At 36.1% G+C, this 22,500-nt stretch overlaps 1 protein-coding gene across 1 annotated transcript in view; it reads right to left on the bottom strand.

Moving 5' to 3' along the window:
* The window catches only part of LOC122800450 (short transient receptor potential channel 7-like), a 752,910-nt gene that overhangs the window by 730,242 nt on the left and 168 nt on the right, over positions 1 to 22,500 (bottom strand). Inside the window, exon 1 of the mRNA XM_044069894.1 lies at positions 22,036 to 22,500. This exon is cut by the window's right edge and continues 168 nt beyond it. The gene's annotated coding sequence lies outside the window, so the exon portion shown is untranslated. The remainder of the gene's footprint in view (positions 1 to 22,035) is intronic.

Genomic DNA, 22,500 nt, shown 5'->3' with positions numbered 1-22,500 from the left:
TACTAATACATATAAATTGATTAGCATGGTGGATATTTATCAAATGAAACATTCAATAGATAAACTTAAATAAACTGTTATTGATGACAGCTATTACCCTCAACCTTTCTGATTATCTAAAGGTGGATATCCTATTATACCAATAATACATGGTATGCCAAAGTTACATAAAAATTCCATTAAGCCATCATTGAGACCAATAGTAGCAGGATGGCTAACAGAGCCATTCTCTATCTATATTGAGAATCATTTAATTCTCATATTAAATAACACCATTTATGTGTTACGTGACACACAAAACTTTCTACATGATTTATATACCTTTATCTCATCAAGGGAACACGGTGAAAGTCTTTGTTTAGGAATTATGGATGTTAGATCTTTATTTATGGTAATACCCAATGAAAATGGGGTTACAGCTGTCCATACATATGTTAAGGCATACAGTGATTATGATGATAAGATGATACAGTTGATTTCAGAGTTTATTAAGATTGTGTTATCTTACAATGTTTTTGTGTTCCAACAGCAATATTATCTGTAATTAGATGACATAGCTATGGGCACTTCATGTGCCAAAAGCTACACCAATATGGTGATGGTAAACATGGGAAAAGCAATATATACTTCAATCAGAGCAATGTAGTCCATACATCCCACTTTACCGTCGCTTTGTTGATGATATTTTTATGGTATGGATAGGTACATCACTGCATTTTCAATAATTTGTTACACATATACAAGGAATTATCACATATTTTAAGTTTGATATTAAAAGTTCATATACAGACATAGCATTTTTGGATGTTAGAATTATAAAGACTTTAGAGGGCAACATATCTACTGAAATGTACTGTAAATTATGTCAGTACAATACATTATTATACAGAAGGAGCATGCATCCTGCACATGTATTTCACAATATAGTGAAAGGTCAAGTTATTAGGGCTTCTAGGCTCAATGTTGAAGACAATAAATTTCATGATGAATTAATTCACCTAAGTTATAATTTTATAGAAAGAGGATATGATAAAACACAAGTGAATGAGATAATAAAAGAGGTAGCCCCACTGAGACAAACTAAAGCTACACCTTATTTTTTCAAATGAATATAAGGTGGAAAAACAGGGTGTATTCATTTGTAAAAATTCTAATAAGATAAGATGTACATTATTTTTTACCTGAGACTTTAAAGAAATTATTCAGATTATACATAAAAATTGGGTTATATTAACTGCCAATGAGAAAATTAAACAAATAGTAGGTGATAAACCCCTTTTAGGTACAAAAATAAAAAGTGTGTTAATAGAATGTTATGTCATCATACAGAACATTTAAAGAGATAATCAACTGACATAGGTAGTCATACAAATCCATGCGGTAATTGTAATTACTGTGAATATACAAACACTAGTGGTATTGTTATATACCCAGTTAGAGGTACGAAGTACAAGTTTGCTGTAGAGGCTAACTGTAATAGGAATAATATTATTTACTTAGCCAACTGCATTAGTTGCCACTCTTTCTCTGCAAGCAAAACTAATAGCCATATTAAAGACGGGATTAGGGAACAGCTATATAACATCAGGAATATAAATATAAATAATGCTCTGCCCAAACATGTACATACAATCTCTATGGATCATACATTCAGATTTTTAGTGGTTGAAGTAATTCATATGGGTCAAAGACTCAGTGGTGTCAGAAATGAAACTGAGTTAAATGAAACCAAATGGATTATAAGGTTAGTCACTGATGATGAGAAAGGACTTAATGGACATATTCCATTAAAACCAGTACTTAAGGAAAGGCATTTGTTTAAGAGATAATCCATATGGATTTGTCTTCCATATGTAAATTTAATATATTGCATATTTTCCTATGTTTGTTCATGTGCCAGCAATGTCTTATAGTTGCGTGGTGATCAGTTTCATATTTATGATATAGCTTCATTTAGATTATACATCATTCTCAAGGGTAGAGGGGTAGTGTTTAATGTTCTGTTTGTTATCATTTAGGAAGATGTAGTACTTGTCTTCTGATTTTGTTTATGTCCACCGCACATTGGAACGCTATTGTTACATAAGTATCCGCTGTTCCGTGTTTTATATTTTTTGTATTTATTATAGTTTTATGTTTAAATAGAGGTTGTTTGTTATCTGCTTGAAGATCTAGACTGATTTATACATTTGATTGTTAGAGTGGTGATTGTTGTCATTAATGTACATGCTCTTCTGAATTTTGTTCATAGGTTCATAGGTAGGTACTAGGCTATCTGCCCGAGGGCATTTATAAGCCTAGCCAGAGTGTGTCAGCTTTCGCTGCCCCATTGATTAATTAACTGAGCCTCTGACAAGCAGAGCCAATGAAGTGATCCCAGGGGTGTATTTTCTGTTACCCATCCACTCATCAAGGCTTCTCTTGAAGAGTGTTAGTGAGGGGCTCTGCCTAATGCAGTTAGGAATTTTGTTCCAAAGCATGGGGAGTCTCTGTGACAGGAATCTATCCCTCCAGCATGTTCTATTTATTGTTGTGGTGAGGTTTAGCTCACTAGAGTGCGTGGCTCTCAGTGACTTGGATTTCTTTAGGTGGAGCATGTCCATCAATTCTGAGTTGGACATGGCTTTGTAAGTCAGGCAGAGATCACCTCTGAGTAAGTGATATGCCACTGAGTACAGCCGTAGTTTTTTCAGTCGGGCTGCATAGAACATATGTTTGAGACCAGTAATCTTCTTGGTGAGGTGCTTTTGTGGTTTTTCCAGCTGTTGGAAATGTCTTATGACATACATCCCTAATGGGGCATTGTACTCTATGATGGGTCTGATGAGTGATGAGTAGAGGGGCACTATAACCTCTTTATTTCTAGATGCAAACCCCTTAGTAATTAGATGGGCCACATAGAAGGATTTCCTAACTACTTTGGCAATATGATTGTCAAAGGAGAGATTACTATCTACCTGGGTCCCCAGATCTCTTATTATGTCTTCTGTATTAAGGGGGCTGCCACCTATGTGGTAATTCGTGGGTGTTTTGTTTTTCCCAAATGGGATGACTATGCATTTTTTGGCATTTAGCTTGAGGCCATGATTTTGACACCAGATGTCTGTCTCAGTAAGGCCGTTTTGAAGGATGTCCATGTCAGCCGGAGAGTCGATTATGGCTCCCAGTTTGCAGTCATCAGTGAACTTGGTTAGCCATAGTCCTCCTGTGTTTGCCTGTACTTCTGAGAAATATATGCCAAACAGTAGGGGTCCCAGAACCGAGCCTTGCAGGACACTACTTGTGACTCGTTTAGAGTCGGACCTGGAGCCCGCTATTCTTACTGTGTGAGTTCTATCTGTAAGCCAGTTGGCAACCCATCTTGTGACATAGGGGTTTATGTTCAGGCTGGTGAGTTGTTTTTAATACCCGAGTGAGGAATGGTGTTGAACGCCTTGGCGAGATCAAGGTAGGCTGTGTGAACCACCTTTCCCATGTCTATGGCCTTGGTGACTGTCTCGAAGAAGTTAACCAGGTTTAGTAGGCACGATCTGCCCTTAACAAAGTCAAGCTGGGTCAGGTCATGTGTTTGGAGGTTCCCAGTGCCTTTGTTAATGAGTTCCACGATGATGCGCTTCATAGCCTTGCAGACCAGGCTAGTCAGGCTTATGGGGTGATAGGTAACAGGGTCAGTTGTGGCCCCTCCTTTGTGGAGCAGAATAACCAATGCTGTGCATCATTCTATAGGCACATAGCCTGTGGAGAGGCTGAGGTTGAACAGTGTGTTTAGGTGGGGGGTTAGTTCGTTCTGTAGTTCGTGCAAGACGCAGCCTGGGACACCATCTGGCCCCATTGATGCTGTGTTTTTGGCTTTTGAAAGGGTTGTTTTCACCTGTGCTTCTGTGATTTCTGGGACACTACACTTTTCCGGTATTGTTGTGGGCCCTTTTGAAGGAAAGAGGGAGGTGAAGTTTGCACTGAATCTATCTGCCAGGATGTTGGCAATATCAGTAGGTTCAGTATATTTTGTGCTATTTTGCACTAACTCAGAGCATATCTGCAAGTTGCCACTTAGATTCTTGACATAGCTAAAGAAGGCTTTGTGGTTATCTTTCGAATCCTTGGCTACTTTTCTTTTGAAGTCAGCCTTGGATTATTTTATAAGGGACCTGTTTCTACAGCTTTTTACTAGCTGCTCAATCCTAGCAGTGAATTACTGGCCCAAACATCAGGATTTTGATAGCTAGTTTGATAGTTGCCAAGCCATTATATTTGTCTGCTGTTATGAGAGAATATCAGTTCAGTCTGATATTCGCTGAGAGGGGAAGGGATCTTTTAAGACGCCTTGCAGAGTCATGCTTAAACTTTGTAAAGAAGCTGCTATTGCCAGTTGTTTCTTTGTTTTAGGCTTTGTACAGTAATAACAGCCCAATGTTTCTGAACTTTAACTAGTCATTTTATACATTTTGAATGGATGTTTCTGATGTAGGCAATAATGTCTGTCAATGTTCACAGATTCTTAATAAGCTTATGGTCAAAGAGGGTCATCAGGAAGCTCGGCCACTTCAGCCAGTACTGGTGGACACTAGCAGTTTCCCACACTAAGTAGACTTTTGCTGCATATTTCTGATATGTGATATGGTGATTTTTAGGTTACTGGGAAAGTACTCTGCTTGATAAGTAAGGGCAGCCTATTCCAGAGATGTCATATATCTTGGGTTAGGTATCTGTCATGCCAACTGGTGTTGCTGATGTGATAATGTGAATTTAGTCCTCTAGAATGAGTGGTTGATTTATGACTTGTTCTAGTTAGGTAAAAGAGCTCAAAGAGTGCTGAGTCTTTCATAGTACAGCAAGCTAAGCAGAGATCATCTCTCATGAGTTTGCATGACACTAAGTAGAGTGAAGGAGAGATTTTTAGTCTCTTTGAGTAACTTAGAGAGCTAAGACTTGAGATTTTTTGGAGCAAGTACGAAAAACAGCCCTTTAATCTGGGTCAACAAATCATTTACAACTAACCAAAGACAGGAAATGCCCATGTGATATGCTTTCAATGACCAGAGATCAATTTTAAAATATAATTTAAAAGCATGTAGTTTCAGATACTAGGAGATATCAGGGACTTCCACATTTCTGAAGATATATTTGTAATTTATTTTATAATAAGTACAGCAGAGATAGGTCAATAGCACATAACAGTCTCATCAGCTTTGGATCAGATGGATGATTCAGCTGGGCAGATGTCGATATCCATCATATTGTTATCTGCGGAAAAAAGGTAAGATAGAAATATGCCTATTATCAACACCCTATCATTCTTAAAAACACTGTCTAGAATTTTCCATCTGAGTGAAAATGTAATAATTTGTGTATCTGTTTTTGTGTTTGTTTACATCTGTGCAAAAATCATTTTATTTGTGTTTTATTTTGTGCTTTAAACTGTAAAAATGTAACGGTTTGTTGAATGTCTTTTTGGAGCTTTTCTCCCCGGGCATCCGCTGAAAATAGACATGTATCCAGTCAGACTATCCCAGTAAACAAACGTAAAATAAAATAAATAAAATAAATAAATACATTGAACTAGACAATGGACATTTTAACAAGAGTAAAGCAGTGAAGATGCTAATTTTATGACAATAAATCTACAGATACTTACTAATACTATGAAAATGTGTTCTCCCTGTTAAATACACCAGGAAAAGAAATGGGTGAATATATTCCACATGGGGTTTGCATATTCTACCATATGTTGCAAGCACCTGTAAGTGGCATCGTATGTTAAGGTTATAATCAGCTTTGGGCTGTATTGTTCTTCCAGCCACAATACAATCACTATAAACTTACAAAGGACAAGTTAGGTCCAAATAGCTTTGAAGAAATCTGAGTATGAATATATGGATACTGATAAATCTGCCAATCCCAGAAAGAAAGAAAGAAAGAAAGAAAGAAAGAAAGAAAGAAAGAAAGAAAGAAAGAAAGAAAGAAGCAACACCTAAGAGCTTTTGAAGTCCAAAAAGTATAGGGTCCATTTCTGATGCATTCACAGCACCTGTTTTTCTTCCTCCAAACAAATCAATATAATTCTTTTAAAAAGTCAATTTAAAGCAGTTTCTGTATGGCTTTTCATGGTTTTCCATCTTAAGAAAACTAAGCCATTGGTATAAAGGGGCACATTCAGATCTCAACAGGCCATTCTGAACCATTAAAAATGAAAAGACGATAAGTCCAATGGCTAATCCTTGAGGTGTTCTATAGTCAAATGAAGAAATTCTAGCCAGTTAATTTTGGAAGTGACTATCGGAAATGTCATTCTTGATACTCAGGGGAAAAGCTGGAAAAAAAGAATATCTTGGTAAAATGGCTGATATGTAGAGGACAGTATACCAAACCAAACACTCTTCTCAAGACAGAGAAGAAAGAATGACTGCAACACAGAAGCCTTTATATTAACGTAGATAACATCCACAGCAGAAAGTAGGGTAGTGATTGTTCTGGGTTTCATGTAGAAGCCACATTATCTCACATTTGTTACCAAGATTGTATCCTTGAGTACAGCTGTCACTGAAAATGTTGGATGAGTTGCCAGGCAGAAAAAGGATCTAATGTCCACATGGTTTTGAGGAGTAGAGACCCTGGAAACATGTAGTGCGACATCCTTTGAGATGTTTGGAACAATATATGTAGTTAGTTAGAAGCCATGATTAAGAAGGTAAGATGTAAATAACTGCTGAGGTTTCCGTTTTTCATGTCACAAGAAAATAAGCAGATTTCTGTCCTTCCTTTTAATGACTTTAGAGGAGTAAAAGGAAGAGTTAGGTTGGAAATCTTTCAACACTCATTGCCCAGTTGGAAATTTCAGATTAAATGCAATACAAAGGATGGATTAATGGAGGTATAGGTTGGGTAAAGGAATATACAATAATTTTAACTGGTCAAACTGACCTTCCACAAAAGTAAATTCTGCTGGAAAAAAATCTGCCAAAACAACTTTCAGTGAACCTCATAGATATTTTTTGTAAGGGGTTCAAATCCCCTGTATCCCCCACTCTCCCTGAGGGTCACATACTCCAACATCACACATCAGTGGAGAAACAAGAAAACTCCACTGCTGACAAAAGTTGCTTTGGCACCTTTAGTTCAGTATATTGGAATTTGTAGTAATAACTCAGACTGAGTAATTCCAATTAATAATTTTGAAATAATGAGCAAAATACAGAAATCATTAACTAAAGGTTCATCAGAAAACTAGCAAAGCTACCCTACCTACCTTAGAACTAGATGTTAACCCTAATCATAATGCTGACCCTTCACCCAATTCTAACCTTGCACCTTATTTTACTAAAAAAACCTTCCTGTAGCATTACCTATATTCAGGTCTATGTCAGATGATCAAGTAAAATTCATGCAATTGAGACCACATGATTGAGTTTTTGGAAACATGAACACAAAAAAAACAGCCCCCCCTGCACACTCGGCAAATTATATATAACAACTCTGAGATTGCACTACAGTGAGGAATAGAGTAAATTTCCCGATCTGCACTGTATCGCAATCTCCATTCAAAATTCAATTATATAGCCTCAACCACATGAATTTTGAGTTTCTAAAAACTTTATCAACTGATAGGGACCCCTCTAATCAGACAAATTTTAGGCTAGTGTTATGGGGGGGGGGGGGTAAGTGTTTAAATCAAGAAAGAAAAGAGTTTTTGTTTTTCAATATTTTCTGTTTGATATTTAGTTTGTTCGGTATTATGTATGTTCAGACATATTCTGTTGATGTTTGTGGTTCACCATTAAATATGTTTGATCATATATAATAAAATCCCCATATAGGCAAACAGATAGATCAATAGAAAGAAAGAAAGAAAGAAAGAAAGAAAGAAAGAAAGAAAGAAGTGGTGGTATAGAAGGGGTATGGGGTAAAGTCCTCTTACATAAGTGGTGATGTAGAAATGGAGTATGAGAGAAAGACCTCTAAAGGAAAGAAAATCATCAATATCTAGTCAAAGGATTACAAATAGATTACTTTCTCTATCCCTTGATAATAGCATGGCCTCAGATGGCAAAATACATATATTTTGCAATAAAAAATATTACTTTTGTGAAGATTATCTCTATATGCTATTTAGTCTGCTTTGCCTTCATTTTATAAATGAACCAAAAACTCAATAAAGGATTCATGTCACAAAACTATATGCAATTAGGGTGCAAAATGTTAGCCGGTGTATTTAAGGAAGGCATGCAACAGACAAAAGTCATTGCATACTTCAAAATTTTACTGTCTTTTTTTCAGTGCTACAAAGTAAACTGTTTCTGCATTCTCATTTGAGATACAAAGGGTACAATGCTGTCTTTAGTGGAAAAAAGTTGAGATTTGTATGAGAAGTCAGATATGTCTTCCTTGCTACATTATATAATTTTACTCTGAGAAAATGAACACTCGGTTCTAAACTGAATGGATAGTGCTAGTTTATTTATTTTTGGCCTTCATTACTACAGAATATATCTTTATGCACTGATCATACATCTCAGCTGTCCAGATTTTCATAGAATATCCAAATCTTTGCCTCATATTTTTGGTCTGTTCCTCATACAATTTATGGTTCTCTGGCAAATCACTGGGATGATCTGAAGATTGAAGTCAATAAATAATGACATCTAGACTTCAAATCCTCCAGAAAATGTATGTTAGTACAAATCCTGTTACTCGAGTAACTTTCTAAGTTTATAAGAGCAATATTTAAAATGTGTCCCTATTTTTGGGACTTTGTCCCCCATTTTTCTATGCTTTGCCCAGATTTCTTGCACTAAGAGGTTGAGAGGTATAGCACTGATGTATGTTCCTCATTGTTGATCGTTGGCAGATTTTGCCTGAAATCTATACATTTTTAGGTTATTCTTCATTTTACAAAGATTGCAAGGAAAAGAGCACAGTTTCTAATCTTTCTTTATTTTTTATTTTGCATCTAACCAATGTTGTAACTATAATTTTATTTTGCTGTTGGCAGCTTTTATGTGAACATCTGTGATATTTGCATTTTTATTCTTTTTGAGAGTATTTTGTATTTCAGCCCTATTATAGCAAACAAACATAATTATATTTTGATTCATGCGTGTGGTACTCTTCCTTTTGTTGTATACTGTCTGGAAATTCTAAGAATGACCTTGTGTATGAACTAAATAACAAATAAAGCCTTAATATATTTCTGTTCTCTAGGTAATAAAGTAGACATAAACTCCTTTCTACCTCATTAAACTGACTTTGAATTTCCAGATAAAACTACTGGCAACAGCATTCACAGTAAAGCCACTTAGATAAACCAGTATTTCTTTTTAACTTTAAGAACATAAATTTAGAATGTTGCTCATGTTGAAACCCAAAATATAAAGACTAAATGATGTTTTTATTTTTTGTATAAATATGTATCCCAATGACATAGCTAGATATCACAGTGTGATGATTTCATATATATCATTTCAGGATATATACATATACAACTGACCTATTACATCACCAATGACATATTCTTTGTTTCATAAATAATTTAATTAAACCAACTATTTTTTACTTTTATTTAATTATTTCATTTGCAACTCTTGTTGGAGAGCTTAACTTCAACTGCAGTCTTGTAACAGCCAGCGTATTCATGTTATGTGTTAGGAAGGTAAAATGAAGAGTAATAACTAAAGCAGATGGGGCAAAAGTATGAATGCTTCATGCTGACAATAATCAGAGGTCAGGAGTGATCCTCAGACTCTGGAGCTTTGAGGCTGAAATGCTAACAATGTATTTAATATGTTTCTCAACAGAAATCAATAAACACTGTTCTGTTTCTCAAACTACATCAGTGTAATGAATATAATAAAAATAAAACAGACATATGTTGATGCTCTTCAGAAGGCAACCCCATCGAAGCAATAAACTACTAATTTCACTAATATTGATTATACGTCATATAACATGTATCTAACTTGTATCTATTTTAACCAGTGTTTTCCTATTGTGTCTAGTTTGATGTAATTATTTAAACTGTAGTTGTTTTATGGATTATTTTTAAAATTATTATTCTTAAAATGTTTTGTAATACTTTGGCGCATTTCTTCCTAGGTCTCCCCTGAAAATGGGCTACTACACATTCAGACTGTCCTACTACTCAAATGTGAAGAAAGAAAGAAAGAAAGAAAGAAAGAAAGAAAGAAAGAAAGAAAGAAAGAAAGAAAGAAAGAATAAATAAATGTATACATTATGTTTTGACTATATAATATGAGTGCCTGTATTGTAAATACTTCAGAATAGCAGCTGCTTTCTTTTCAGTTGCATTAACTAGTAATCTGTTGTAAAGAATGATGTACTGCTGCAATAGTAATGACGGTAGCATCTGCTTCTGCATCGCCATCCAATATTAACTATAGCTGCTATGCTTCAGTGGATTATAAAAAGAAAATACAGGTACATGCCGAACAAGTCTTTCTGTCATTCCTACAATTTCAAAATTAATTAAATTAATTCAAAGAGGTGTGGTGATGAGAAAAAATCTTCTGTATGTTGAATATATGTAAACCAAAATATGTGCAGAAATTGACTTCTTAGTATCATAAGCAATGCAGTTTCCTTGTGCTATGCACTGAAACATAATGTAGGACCTTCAAAGAGTTTTTGTTTGCTAAATGTGACTAGTTCTTCCGATGTATAAGGAACTCTACAATTTCATTGAAGCTATAATAAAAATATATTTATATATCTATATTGTTTTAATCTACATATGTCAGAGTATTACTCCTACAGTACTTTTGCAATCTTTAGCTTGACTCATACAAAATCACTTAATATATTAGACAAAGTTGTCGCAATATTTACATTTTTATAAGATGAATTTTAATCAAAAGTTGTATTGTGCATTATTTACTGAAAGATAAAGAAGTGCAATATTTATAGCAATCTGTGATATAAATTATTGGGAATAACGCTTTGCCAATTAAAGATAGTGCATGCAAGGTCACTTTTAATAGCAGAAACTGGTATGCACATAGCAGATACCTTTAATTTGCCTCCTCTAAGCCTAAGTCATGTTGTTGTGCAAATGCTTCAAAATTAAGTTTCAAATGTAATTGAAGGTGTGGGACCAATGTAAAGCATGTTGCCCTTCAGTCATCTTATCCAGTCTAACACAGGAGTCAATATTATCAAAGAAGATGTAATATAGTGCATGTGGCAATGATTTTTATGCTATAGCCTTGCTGGTTTGCCAGGGATTGTCTTCACTTGTCACAACTAGGCTTTTAGGTATTGGCCAAAATATTATCCACCTCTATAGTGCCTTTTTTAGGCATCACCAAACAGACAAACCTTTCAACATAGATAAACCAAATCAGAGGGATAAAGTAAGGTATTTCTTCAATGCTACAAGTCTCAACAAGAAGCTATGCTACAAGTAAACAATCCTGATCTTGGAAAATTCTGATGTCTGTTACTGAGACATGGTTCAAAGCCACATAAAGCACCTAGCAGTGCATGTCTATAATGGCTATAATGCCTTTCATACATTACATTTACCAACTGCACACAAAAGGGCAAAGGGTGAAAGTATGTCCATCTACATAAAGGATGAGCACACCTCAAGACTGGTCATAAAATATGACATGATTGACCTGCTCCATGTCGAACTAACCAGAGAAAAAATCCATTGCTATATCTTTACTAGCTACAGGTCCCCCACCATAAACCAGGAAACCCATACATCATACCTGAATTTACTAGAATCACTTACCCTACAGGCCAATACCATACTCATGGGTGATTTCAACTACCCCTCTATTGACTGCAAAGCACACAACCATTAATATGCAGGCTCAAAGATTTCTAGACTTTATCAGTGTAAATACTCGGGTGCAGTCAGTCTTTACTCCCACTAGGGGTAGAAATATCCTAGACCTGGTACTCAGAATACTAGAACCCTCGCCTAAACCCCAAACCTTACCTATATGACCATATAAACAACTGCATAGAAATGGCAATACCAGACTGAAAAGACAATCGGCAAAACCAAGCCACTCTGGTGGACCCCTGGCATCAATAGGTTATACAATAAAAGAAAGAAAATCTTGTCTAGAAGTAAGAGACAAACAAAGTAAAGACTCCATCATTAGTCTAAACTAGCAAATCTGGGGACTAATCAAGTCTTAAAAAGCAAATTCCAAGGCAAGAATAGCCTCCCACACTAAGGATAACCATAGGGTATTTTTCAGTTATTTCTGCAATCTTAAAGGCAACACCCAACAATGTTCAGAATTAGTTGTAAATGGCATCACCTATACTCAACCAGAAGATGTAGCAGATATGTGAGCTGATAAATTCCCTCCCCATCACCTCCAGTTACCACACAAGAAATACCATCCACTATTCCTCTACCAGTTATCACCAAAGAACAGGTCACTGCTGCTTTCTCTAAAGCTAAAAACACAGTTTTGATGGGTCGTGACAATATCTCAGGATATCTCTTAAATAGCTGGAAACAAGACCTATCAGGCCTACTAGGATACCTGTTTAGCCACAGCCTCCAGACTGGGTTTGTCCCTGTGGAGTGGAGAACAGCACCACTCATCCTTAAAGTGAGACCATCAACAGACCCAGGAAATTACAGACCCATTAGTTTAACTAGTTGTATATACAAGGCCATGGAAAGAATAATCATATACCTGATAAATAATAATATAGGAAACCTCCAGATACTGTACTCAACCCAGTTTAGCATTGTCAAGAGCAGGTCTTGTCTGCTCAATCTGGTGGACTTCTTTGAGAAAACCACAAGTTCCATGAATGAGGGTAAAACAGTGCTCACTGCCTATCATGATCTAGCTAAGGTATTTGACACAGTCTCCCACTCAGGAATTATAGATAAACTCACAAAACTGTGCATAAATCCTAATGTCAGCAGAAGGATAGCCAAAGGGTGCATGGGCAGGCACATGTTGTCAAAGTGAGTGAATCCAGATCCAGCAAGAGGCCAGTCACTTGCAATATGCCAAGGAGCACATTGCTGGGACCTTTTCTGTTCAGACTATACTTCTCTGAAGTCAAGGCTAATGTAGAAAGCCTTTGGCTAAATTTGCTGATGAATGCATATTGGGGGCAATCACTGTATTCCCAGTGATATAGATATCCTTCAGAAGGGTTTGACTCAAACAAATGATTGGTGACAGAGCCATGGATTAAAACTAAATACAAGAAAATGCATAATTATACCATTTGGGAAGTCATATACCCCTGCAAATTACATTGATAGCACACCCCTATGAGTGGACTCAGAGGTGAGATATCTAGGTACACAGAGAGAAAGTAGCTTGAACTTAGACCACCATGTGTCCACAGTGGCGAGGAAGTCCTTCTACATGGCACAGCTTATAAGTAAAGACTTGGTATTCAGATCCAAGAAAGTTATAGTTACACTGTACTCGGCCCTCATCAGAAAAATAATTGAGTACAATGCAACTTTTGGCATATGCCTGACCAGGCACAGTGTCTAAACAACATTCCTATGTGAATAGATTAAAAGCCCTGTCACTCTGTCTTCTACCAATTCTTAAGGTGTGATCTATACCTAACTGACAAGGTACTCACAAATCCAGCCCTGATGGAACTGTTGCACATTTGCAAGTCAAACTGCACAAGGATCACCTTTTCTAGGAATCTAAACCTGGTCTGTGACATGAAAATGACGAAAAGATATATATTCGTGTCTCAGAGATTACCCCTTCTCTGGAACAGGCTTACTATTCATATAAAGCACAGCCCTTCCTTGTCCTTATTCAAACTTAGTTTGGACTGATGGATCGAAAATCATGAATTCACTCCAGGGGTGCTGCCCACATTCTTTATGGACAGGGGTAATCAGTAAAATACTCAAAGGCACTGGCACAGATCTAAGCCATCCTTTAGCCCATACAGATTGAAAACCTGGTAAATTTAGAGTAATAATTGCTAGGCTTGTAAGGGCTCTTAAGTCATTCGGCTAGTAATTTCCTATGAACCTATGAACCTATAATCACCTATGCCATTGAAAATGATTATTTGAAGAAATATCTATCTTAGTCTGAATTAACATTGCTTTATTACTAACTTCTGCATAAAATATAACAACAAATCCAAAAGGGTGAAGATATATGAAAACTATGCAAGCTAATAACATAATAAGCACACCCATTTCCTTACCTCAGTTGTATTCAGTATTTAACATTATTTATTTATTTATTTATTTACATATGTATGTATGCATTTATATAGTTTGGTAACTGGGGTAGAACACTAATTCAAATGGAGTTATTTCAGTCTCAGCCCAAACAAATATAAATGACACTAGACAAGTAAGTTAAGAAGAAATATTATGGATACAATTAAAATGAGTGTGAAGATAGCAATAAATTAATAACAGTAATAATAATAAAATATGCAACACATTAAACATTGGACAATAGAAAGGAATGGTTAGAGTAAGCAGAGAAGAAGAATCAGAAGAAAACGAAAATTAAGTAGTGAATGGATAGAGCAAAAGTTGGAAAACATAGCAAAAGTAAGGTAAGGGTACATAAAAATGAGATATATGCAATGTATACAATGTGGTAGAGATGTCACATATTAGGCAGGCAAATAATGTGAGAAAAACAATTTTTCCTGACTGGTGAAGGGTAGAGTGGGAGATTAGCTGATCTGTCTAGAGGTAAAGCTTTGCAAACTGACTTATACTTGAGATGATCTATAACCTGAGCATGAAATGATGGGCATAATTTTAGGTCTTTAAGATTAGAAGGGATTCCCAGAGTCTGGAGCCTAGGAATGAGAAGGGATGGTAAGTGCAATGAAGTCTGGTTCTGGGGCATTGAAGAAGTGGATAGCTGAAGCATATACACTACAAAGAACAATACCAGACTGCTATAAATCATTGTATAAAAACTGAACCTTCTTCAGTTTTTCTTTCAATGTCATAATTACTGGTTCATATTTCTCAATTAATTTATTTCCTGGTAGTCATTTATAAATGTAAACAACAATCCATAGCTATGGCATTAAGTTATTTTCATATGGGCATATTTGCAAGTGAGACCAGAACCCACTGTCATTATCTTTCTCCTTTCTTCAGATTTTACACTTGGAAATGGTGCCTTTTCAGTTTTGCCAGGTATCTCAGTTCAGAAGCACACATCTACCATCTTCAACAATCATATCATGCTGTCACATTTTCTTTTATGCATGCCCTCAGTTCCTGGCAAGACATCCTCATATCATTTTGACTTCATCCTGTCTCTCCTAAATCTGTTTTATTAAATTGTCTTCTGTATACCTGTACATGTAAATCACTACAGTCTGTTCTCCTTGATGGTCTCTGGAACAGGGACACATTTGTTTCAGAACTATTTTATGTCTACATTTCTTCATCTGCCACAGAGTTCATTCTACTTTCCATCTCAGATACTTCATCTTTGTCATTTTCAGCTTCCTCAAATGCTCCGCCTTCACAACACAGATATCTGCACCATATAACATTACTATTTGCACAACTGCATTGTACATCTTACCTTATGGCTTCAGCGACATTTTTGTCACTCACTAACCTGAAACTGCACTTTATTTGGTTGCAACATCTGTGATTCGAGCTTTAAAATCTTCATGTAAATCCCCCTCGTCTTCTTAGTTCACACCTCCCAGATACTTCAATATTTTAACCTGTTTCATTATATTCCTCTATCTCAGTTCTGAACAGATTCTGATTTTTCCCGTTTGTTGTAATGACTGATGCCGTGTCTGTTTTTAGTTTCATTCCATGTGCTTTCTGTTTCAAATACCAGTCCTGTGCCATTTGCTCAAGTTCCTGTCCAGACTGTTTGTAACATTGCATTCTCTGCATGCAGCAGTTTTGTTAAATTATTCCCTCTGACCTGTTTGCTAATATAGTCCATTAAAGTGTGAAGAGTAAGGGGCTCAGAGCTAAACCACGATGCATGTCCACTCCTACTATGAACCCCTCTGTATGTCCCAACATTGTTCATATTTGTATTACTGAATTCTTGTCCTTAGCCCTCTCAAAGTATCCTAGGGTTTTAAGGACTTCAAACCTTGACAGCACTGTTCAAATCAGCATTTCTAGGACCTTGCCATATATTTTCTCTATTTCTAGGGATGCCCAGCTGTGCTCTTTTCTCATCTACAACTTAATATCTAGTAAATGTCTCAGTGCATGTATTGATTCAGTTGCTCTGCATTCCGAAATGAATTTGAATTTTTGAATTAGTTTTTTCTGGATTTACTACCTGCTACTCATTATATTTCTTTACAAATTTCTTCTGCACTTTCATGCAGTTTGACAGCAATTTGAGACCCATTTACTTCCCAAAGCTGTACACTTGCACAAGAATGTTTATTCTCCAGTCATTTTTGATACACCTCTCTGCCTGTCTCTCTCTTTCTCTCTTGCTCCCTCCACATCATAATGAGTACCATTTGGAGCTCTTTCTCTCCTAATACAAACAATGTCTTGATCATAGCAGCTGGTATTCCATTTGAAACCCCCACTTTCCCTGACTTTATTTTTCTTAGTATACCTCATAATTCTTCAAAGACAAAGATAAGACAAGCCAAGAAATTAAATCCACCATAATCCACAAAACTGTACCATGGTAGAGGTTATCTGGGTCCTTTGCATAACATACTGTGATACAGTGATTAGAAAGTGTTACATTCTTCAATTGCTACAGCACATGCTGTATTAGACTAAATCAAAAATGAATGTCATCCTATGTTATTGCTGGACTGTAAATGATATATTTTTTTAAAGTACAGCATATCCTTATTTTTTTTATCTCCATGTAGCTCACATACTCAAGTCAAAACAGAGTGGAAAGTATCTAAGAAGTATACATCTCAGTGCTGAGATTAAAATACAGAGAAGGCTATTCAAATAAAACCAATCTCTAATTTGTTTTGGGAGAATCACTGCTTAGGGCATAGTAAAATGAACCTATCAATAAAACATATGGATTGGTGTTTATTTTTAGATGTCCTAGATGTTAAGAAAAGATAAATAAATAAATTTTAGCTACTCCCAAAAAGGAATTTCAAAAGGCGTTTGTACTATTGACATGCCTGCCGCACACACACACACACACACACACACACACACACACACACATGCACCCACTGACATAGTTATAGATATAGATATAGATATATATATAGATATAGATATAGATATAGATATAGATATAAATATAGAGCTCAACCTTTGATCCACTGATTTGTTTTGCCTGGGTACCTCCAACATCACTCTTACATAGCTGAACTAACTCAAGTGCAGTCTCTGGAAAGGGGAATCCATTGAGGAGTTGTAATGAAGGAGCCAGGAGTTTACCTTCACCGCAGAGAGTTAAAGTCCCTAATTTAGGGAAAGTAGTTAGTGGAATAACATCAAAGACAATGACACAACTCCACTCCCCATTTAAGTAGATGACCTTTTAGGGTCCTGTTGTCCACATGAGATAACATAGGCTTTGTACTTCCCTACCCTTTCCTGGGTAGGACAGTTTGCCATTAGTACTTCATCCTACATTCTGGCTGGCCTAACCTGTGGCAATACTAGTGGAATGAGTCCATTCTTAACTTGGGTTACAAATTATGCAAATATATGCCGTGCCTTTGCTCCACTGGTCTGACTCATTTGTCGCAGCTATTTTTTTACTACATGGCTTGTACACTGTAAGAAATGTTGAGATGTATTACCTTTTTTACTGTTTACATTATTTCTTGTGATGCTGAAATTGCATTTTGAGTGTATCTTTTGTTGAGAATGTCATAATATTCATGACATATCTATTAATACATATGATTTCTACTACACCGGCTTCTCCTTGGTAAATCTCTTATAATACTTTACTCCTATACCTTATCGAGTACCCATCATCCTAGCCATCTTAACCCAAACATCGTCTATTTCTGTCCTTACATATACTCCTATCTTAGCTATCATATACTCTCTCTCTGTCTTACAACCTATACTTTATATTTTTTCTTAAAACTTATGCATCAAAACTACTCAATATTATACTCATTTTGCATCTTCTCCTACTAATGTATAATTTTAATCAAGAATTTTAAACTGAACTATAGACAGACTACTGTAAATTGTTACCCATCTACATGATATAACTTGTATGTCTACAAATCATCTTCATACGTATCTGTGAAAACTTTTCAATGTCTGTATATGTTTTTGGAACTTTAAATTGTATATATAACTGTAAAATCTAATAATTGTCTGTATTTGTGTGGTGCTTTTCTCACTGGGCCTCAGCTGAAAACAGGTTCCTTACCCAGTCGGACTTTCTTGGTCACCAAATGTCAATAAATGAATAAGAATTGTTTGAAATATTAGGCCATGAGTCAAATAATGTGTTTTCCTTTCATAATTGCCAAACTAAGAGTCTGTAAAGTGCAATGTTAAGAAAGGAGTTGTTTGAAATATCAGCTTTTTTATGTTTAATTTTTGGTGGATGTTTCATTTGGATTTATTGCAGGATATCTTATCAATTCAATGTTCATCTGGTTTGTTTACATTTCATTTTGCTTACTCATATTCTTGTAAAATACACAGTAACTCTGACAGGTGTGCAGTTATAGTTGAATTTACTCTTGACAGGAAAGAATGGGTCCTGAGATTGATCCTGAAGGACACAGCAATCTTTCCCACACTGGTTATTTCCCATCATTACCCAATAACCTTATGATGTGAATTATTGCAATTACACCATTCTACTGTTAATGTGAATATTTTCCATGTTTTTAAATATCATTTGATTGTTCAGTAAAGGAATATTCATTGGACATGCAATATACTGGTTTGTTTTTTGTTTTTTTGAAACTAAAATTCTGGTCATTTCTTTTAGAAACTAGAAGTCTGAATAATGTTGCTGTTATGCTTAACATTTGTAATGTTGCAGTAGAGATGTTGTAGAGAAATTATATTTCTGCTGGAAACTCTAACTCATTATACTGAGAAGCCAAGGGATTGTTTCTCACTCCCCACTATATTATGGCAATTACTCTCTCTCTCTCTCTCTCTCTCTCTTTTTCAGTGTGTGTGTGTGTGTGTGTGTGTGTGTGTGTGTGTGTTTGTGTGTGTGTACATTAAATAAATTCATTCTGAACTATTTAATTCCATTTTCATTTGTATGTTTTATTGTTATTTTTTTTTGTCCAGTACATTTAATTTGAGTCTAAATTTAATGCACTGCCCTACTTAGATTGGAAAATATAAGTACACTTATACATAAATTAAATGAATAAATATTTAAATCAATGCTATTTGATTGGACTATTCCTAGCAAAACTTTATTACCAGTAAGGCTTTTATGGTTTATTGATAGCTTAATGTGTTTACGTTTTAAGGCAATAGTTTAGACTCCAATTTTTAGAATTACTACGAGTCTGAATTTTATATGTATTTGTGCTTGTACTTAGATGTTGGAGATGCTAATGATTATATTTGTTCATGTGTATTGTCAATGGATAGGTTACCAACTGTCTATCATTTTTCTGGACAGTCCAGAATTAAGGGACACTGTCACTGACGTTGAAGAACAAAACAAATGTGTGATTGTGCACAGTAATATTATACGATAATCCCCTAGTGGGGAGGTTAATGCATACATCTATTCTGCACACATTTTGCTTTCATGTACGTGTCCCAGAATTTTTGACATGGAATGTTGGCAACCCTGACACATTCTACCTTCTATTAAAAAAAAAAAAAAAACAGTGACTCGTATGTTTGACCTGCATCAGTAAATAACAGATATGTGTGGTTACAGGCTGCTGTCTACTACAATTTCATTTTTTTTAATAAGTAATTATATGAGTTGCATAGATGCAGCCAGAAAAATGCAATGTAACTCATGATAATATGGTGCACACACTGATGCAAATTGCTTGAATGGGCGCAACAATTTTCACAGCAGTCTCTTCTGCTGATGCATCAATGAAATGTAAATGAGCCTGTAAAAAGGGTAGCTACAGAAAACTGTTAACATACGTTTTATACTACTAGCTTTATTATTATGGGTTTCTTGAATGAGAATTTTAATGCATTTAATGTAACCTTATTTTTCTTAGTCGCAATTTAATTCCGGGAACAAAGGGCTGTTTTGACTTGGGAGGGGGATAAGACAAGATTATCCAAATGGAAACTTGTTAGATAAAGCAAAAATTTGTAGCTACACTCCTGAGTACTAGAACAGAGGACCAGTGTTTATCCTAAATATTTGGCGGTGTTTGGGCTTCACAATCATCCTTCAACTTCTTGGGTGGTTTCCATAGCTTTAAAAGTTAAAGTTTAATGCAAATAGTAATAAATAACAATAATAATAATAATAATAATAATAATAATAATAATAATAATATGGAATGACTCATACAGATTACTCCTTTTCTAGAAGTTTGCCTCAGGCTAGGGTACGTACGTGACTGAACACATCTCTAAAAGGTTGTTACAAAGGGGGATACCCCCTTTGTTCAACTTGAAGCGAACCTTTTGCGGATTTTAGTGGGGGGATGGGGTTCCGTGACAGTTACTGAGCGCTTGATTTCTCTCCTGCGGTTGCTCAAGGCATCCAAAGATAATAATCTGGACCATCAAAACTTAAATCACGTAAGTAAAGTAAGTTTATTCCTGCCGCAGTACACTACACTATTACTAGGAGAAGGCACACATGTAGACATGCTAACTTCATAGTTCCTTCAGAATATTACTAAATTGTAGATGTGCATGTACGCTGAGCACCCTTGCGATTATCATCTCGGGGGATGTCCGTCTGCTGTTAATTACAGGTAGCAGTAACGGGGTCAGCACAGTGGCACAGTGGATAGTGTTGTCGTTTCCCAGGAAGAGGTTCCTGGAATCAATTCTCGGCTGGAGTGCGTTCTGTGTCCTCCCTGTGTTGTGTAGCTTTTTTTCGGGTGATCAGGTTTCCTCCCACATTCCAAAGGCATGCAGTAGATAAACTGGAAACTCTAGATTGGCCATAAATGTGAGGCGTGTGCGATGTGGAAGAACTTCTGCTGTAAAGCTGGCCACCCAGCGGTGTAAACATTAGCTCTAGATGATTTTCATTGTTAAAATGACACAGAGACTCTATTAGGCAAAAGGGGATGTGGGTGAATTCAACCACTTGCTGTGCAAATTTGAAACATATTTTCTTGGAAGTGGTGGACTGCACTGAGTAGTGTGTGTGTGTATGTGTGTGTGTTAGTTTGGCAATTATGAAAGGAAAACACATTATTTGGAAGTGGTGGACTGCACTGAGTAGTGTGTGTGTGTATGTGTGTGTGTGTGTGTGTGTGTGTGTGTGTGGTGGTGGGGGCAAGCAGGCAGTGTGCAACCAAAAACTTCCTGGATGGCGTTTTAATTTTCCAGCATGTGGCAATCCGTACTTAAAACAGGTTCCAGTTGAACTAATCTTTTAAGGTACCTTGTGGTCAAATGGAGCATAAGCAGACGGTACTTAAAGGTTGCGGCTTACTTTCATTTGCATAAATAAACAGAAAAGCTGACTTTGACCTACCGATTATACAAATATACAGTATGTATGGAGAATAACATTCGCACGTGCGACCCATACAAACTATATTTCTAATGGTCTTCACTTTCCTGTTGGGTCGTACATTATCATGCTTTGTTTTATGCATACCTGCATTTCATTAGTAGAAACTGAATGTGATTTGGTTACATTTGGAAGAAGGGGTTATCTATGTCAAGTGATAACATTGCGTGACGAGGCATTTTATTATTTAATATTGGGCACACATCTCTAGCTTTCCAAGACAACTTCAATGGAGAGTTAAACGTGACAGGAATAACAATGTTTACACTGCTCTTTTTGCATTTGTACTCAACAATCCGTTACTAATAAGTGCAATTCGGCGTTTACGCTTCATGTTGCATACTAAAAGTTTAACGTCTTTAGATATATTATTCCATTCTATAGGACTGCACTCTAAATATGTAAATTATACCTTACGTTATTCAGCAGGATACCGTTGTGTTCTTGGCTGAATCTGCTGTATTGTGGTCCTAGAGTCCGTGAGTGTTTCCATAGCTCATATTTGTCCTCCTTACACTCAGTTTGCTGTCCATGGTGCTGAATTGTTGCCTCTTTTTATCCATGGCGATTTTTTGCTGGATTGATTGGTCCCTGAAGACTATGAATATTCTGTAGGCGAGGATGAACCTGTAAGCTCTGCTTTTAAGACCTAGGAACATGCTGCCATCCCTTCTCTTCCACAAGGAAAGTTCCCTGTTTACATTTTCATTCATCCAGCTGCAGAAAACAATCCCCCATGACTTACTTTCCTTATGTTATAGTGAGCATTTTTGTCCAACTCTTGTACACATAATCATAAAAAAGCCTTAATGAGTCTTAAACTGCAGCGCAGAGACTGCAGTGGTGTTATGAAGTAAATCGTTTCTTGACAGTTCTA

The sequence above is a fragment of the Protopterus annectens genome, chromosome 4.part0, assembly GCF_019279795.1.
Source record: "Protopterus annectens isolate FY-2018-M chromosome 4.part0, PAN1.0, whole genome shotgun sequence".
NCBI lineage: Eukaryota > Metazoa > Chordata > Ceratodontiformes > Protopteridae > Protopterus > Protopterus annectens.
The sequence above is the reverse complement of the archived record's forward strand: the minus strand, read 5'-3'. Positions and strand labels throughout refer to the sequence as shown.